This window comes from Hipposideros armiger, unplaced genomic scaffold (assembly GCF_001890085.2).
Source record: "Hipposideros armiger isolate ML-2016 unplaced genomic scaffold, ASM189008v1 scaffold_10, whole genome shotgun sequence".
NCBI lineage: Eukaryota > Metazoa > Chordata > Mammalia > Chiroptera > Hipposideridae > Hipposideros > Hipposideros armiger.
In genome coordinates, this window is record NW_017731360.1 from 6,220,647 (window position 1) to 6,224,742 (window position 4,096).

Below are 4,096 nucleotides of genomic sequence, written 5' to 3' on the forward strand. Positions count from 1 at the left end.
GGGTCGCGCGCGCAGGCTGGGGGAAGAGTCCTGGTTCTCCGCAGGGGAAATCCCCCCTCTCGAAGCCGTTCCTTTGCGCCCTAAAACAAGTAGCCCCAACGTGAGAGAAACAAAAGGTATTTGCTGACGTGGGCGTTGGACAGAAACGCCCGAGGGCTGGGGACACAATTAAAGGGGCAACGCACAGATTTCAGGCACCAACCAGCAGCTTCGCCCACTCCCCCTGCCCTTGCCTGCACCCCGCTGCACCCTCCAGAGGCACTGGGGTGCCCAGATTCCCTAGCAGTTGGCTACGGAATCATCCTTTAGTCAGGAGCTGAAATTTAAAATTGTACTTTACGTTGGGAAAGGCGCCTCCGGAGGGCAGAAGGGCTGGATTTCTAGGATCTGGGGAATTTGGTTTAGGAAAGAGGGAGGGACTTAGGCGTGCCCACAATTACTGTATAAGTACATGTGACATTATTGTACTTAAGTTCAGCAACGTCAAATGTAAGAGATTTCCACAGAATTTTCCCCTTTATCGAAGCACTTCTTTTAGTCGGGATAACCTTTTCTAAACCTGTACAAATCATTAGCATTTTATTCAAAGAGGAAACCCACAGAGGCTAAGATAAGAGAAAATAATTATTGGTTAAGTTCAGAGAAAAATAGAAAACTAGTGAAAATTGCAGGTTTTGTGTCTTCAAACACAAAAATTCATTGTACATCAAGCCTTTCTTCTGACATATTTATGTCACTAATACTAAGACTACAAACATGATATGTTTGCTAAAATAAATCACTGAATTTTCACCATTATTACAAAACCATTAATTCCATAAACTAAATTAGTTTTCTAGTTCCTTATACTGGGATCAGGTACTGAAAACTGCTCTAAGGTAGTAAAACTGAAAAAAAAAAAAAAGACTCAAAATTTGCATTTAGCTTTTTGATAGATTCTTGTGTCATACTTGGTCATACTGGACAGTTTATTCCTTTGGTTTCATCAACAGTACATTCTGGGAATCATACTGCTCTATGAGAAGGATACAAAATATTCACAACTATCTTTTACTGTCACTTCTGTATTATGCTAGAGGTGTTTTGTTATTTGCATTTCCTCACATACTGAACAGGTAAATGGAAACGTTTGAAAATCATTAGGCATCAGGAATGTTGGATGTCTTCAAATTACTCTGCTAGCATCCCCACTGAGAATTCTCCCAGAAAGACCTGGGCATTGTTATAGCAAAATTTTTATCTTAGCCTTTGTTACCTAAAACATGCAAAAGAGTTTTACAAACTTGTTACTCAACAGAGCGCAACAGATTGGCAATAAACTCTTTGTTGCAAGGAGGAAGTAATGGAAGTTTTTTTCCTCACCTTCCCTGTCCCAGCCTCTGAAACTCATTTATATATTTGGAGAATTGCTTACCTTATGATTAATTGATGCGAAGTAGAATCTGCTTTCTGCCATAGAACTTGGAAATGCCAGGGACTTGCTTTCCTAGAATCTCTTGTAGTTAGGACTTTGGTCATAGACTATACGTTGAAAATCACATGCACCCACCAGGAACTTTGAAGAAGGAGCTGTGACACCAAGAAGCAGGAACCTCAAAGAATCTTTTCTGGTCGTGGTGACAGTTGCAACAAAATATCTCCAGATGCCATAGTGCTGCTAGTGGCAACATTCACTGTCCAGTGCTAGTGCCATCAGTGGTGCCAGCTGCCATGTCCCTGTTTACTGACAGCAGTATTGGTGTTCTCACCAGACCAGTTCTGGGGTATGACTTGGCTGTTGTTTCTGCCTGTTTAACATAGGCTCTAATCCCTGTGCTCTACTCTTCCTGTGGTTCTGTGAACTTTTAATACATTCATTTCTACTTAAATCATCCAAGGCCAGTCTCTGTGCAACTAAGAATCCTACTAGTACAAAATGTTAAGAAGGCATCTGGACATCTGACCTAAAGCTTAACAGGTAAATTGTTTGAGATAAAATGTCATCAATGTCAATATAGCTGGGAATTAAAACCATGGATATGGATAGAGAGAACTTAAAGTGAGAGGAGAAGAAGGCTATGAACCAAGGTGAGCAACTTCATTATCTAGAGGCTTACCCAGCCACAGAGGAAGGTGAAATTGCAAGATTGAGAAGTGACTAGAGATGAAGGAAGAGACATGGCGGGTCTACCGTGTGGAGTTAAACAAGAAAGTAGATTTGGACAATAGTGTTAAATACTTCTCTTAACACCCTAAGAGAAAATGTCATTAGATTTAGCAATTTGAAGATCATTGAATTCAGAGTACATTATTAAGCTTGAAGGAAGGAAGCAAAATTTAGATTAGAGGAATAAGTGGGAGATGAAAAAATAGACATTTCATTAAAATAGACAACTCTTGAGAGATTTAGTTGTAACGGGGGTGTTGCAGTTACTATTGCTGTGTAACAAATCAACCCAAACTTAGTGGCATAAAACAAACTTTTATTATGCTTATGGATTCCATGGGTCAAGAATTTGACAAGTCACAGCAGGGATGGCTTATCTCTCTGTTCCACAATGTCTGGAGTCTCAGCTGGGAAGACTCAATGGCTGGAGGGTCCTTGAACTGCTGGGAACTGAAATCATCTGGAGGTTTCTTCACTCATAGGTCTGGCACCAAGGCTGGGATCACTTGAAAACTGGGCTCAGCTATGTCTGTCACCTGGAGCACCTACGTATGGCCTCTCCATGCAGCTTGGGCTTCTTGTAGCATGGTGGCTGGGCTCTGAAAGGGAGTGTCTCCTAGAGCATACCGAGAGAGGGCATTCCAAGAAAACTAGGAAGAAGCTGTATGACCTTTTTTACCTATCTACAGAAGTTGCATTGCCTCACTTGCCATATTCCATTGCTTAAAGCAGCAGTTCTCAACTTTCCTAATGCCGCGACCCTTTAATACAGTTCCTCATGTTGTGGTGACCCCCAACCATAAAATTATTTTCGTTGCTACTGTATAACTGTAATTTTGCTACTGTTATGAATAGTAATGTAAATCTTTTTGTTTTCCGATGGTCTTAGGCGACCCCTGTGAAAGGGTCGTTCGACCCCCAAAGGGGTCGCGACCCACAGGTTGAGAACCACTAGCTTAAAGTAATCAGAAGCCTACCAAAATTCATGCAGAAGGTGGGACATAGCTGCTATCTCTTGATGGGAAGAATGTCAGAGAATTTTGGGTCAAGTATTAAAACTACTACAGGCAGAGAGGGATGTGTACAAGACTTAAAATGTTTAAATGCTGAGGGAAAGCATAAAGATGAGAGGGAGATATTGAATATACAGGAGGAATTATTAATAGTGGATGGATTTCTATAAATTCGGGGAGGAGATCAAAATCTCAAATAGAGGAACAGTCCCTGGATAGGAAAAGTGATAATTTCACTGTCCCCATTTAAACTGGAGGGCAAAGAGAAGACCATGGATTATTGTGCAGGTTTTAAAATGCTTACATATTCTTTGACCCTGCTGCCTTCAAGAGTGAGTTGAACTTAGTGACTTGCCTCTAAAGTATAAAACAAAGCAGAAATGATAGTGTGTAATTTCAGAGTCTTGGTGATAAAAGGCAAAGCAGCTTCCTGCTTGTTCTTTCTGTCTTGGATCAGTTGTTCTGGGAGAAGCCAGCTGCTTGAGGATACTCAGACAGACATGTGGAGATGTACCGAGGCCTTCTGCCAACAGCCATGTGGTTCAGCCATCTTGCAATGTATCTTCCAGCCCCAGACAAGCCTTCAGCTGACTGCAGCCCCAGCTTACAGCTTGACTGAAACCTCATGAGAGAGCCCAAGCCAGAAACAACCAGCTAAGCTGCTCCCAGACTCCTGACCCTCAGAAACCTTGTGAAGTAATGAATGTTTGTTGTTTTCAGCCATTAGGTTGTGAGGGGTAATTTGTTACACAGCAATAGATAACTTATACAGATTGCGGTACCTAAAAGTGCTACTGTAACAAAAACCTACATGTGACTTTGGAACTGGGCAGTGGGTAGCAGCTAGAAGGACTTTGAGGTTAGTATTAGTAAAATATTATAGAGTCCAGATGGCCTTTGAAGAAGCTTCAAGTGAGGGCTTAAAGGAAAATCACAA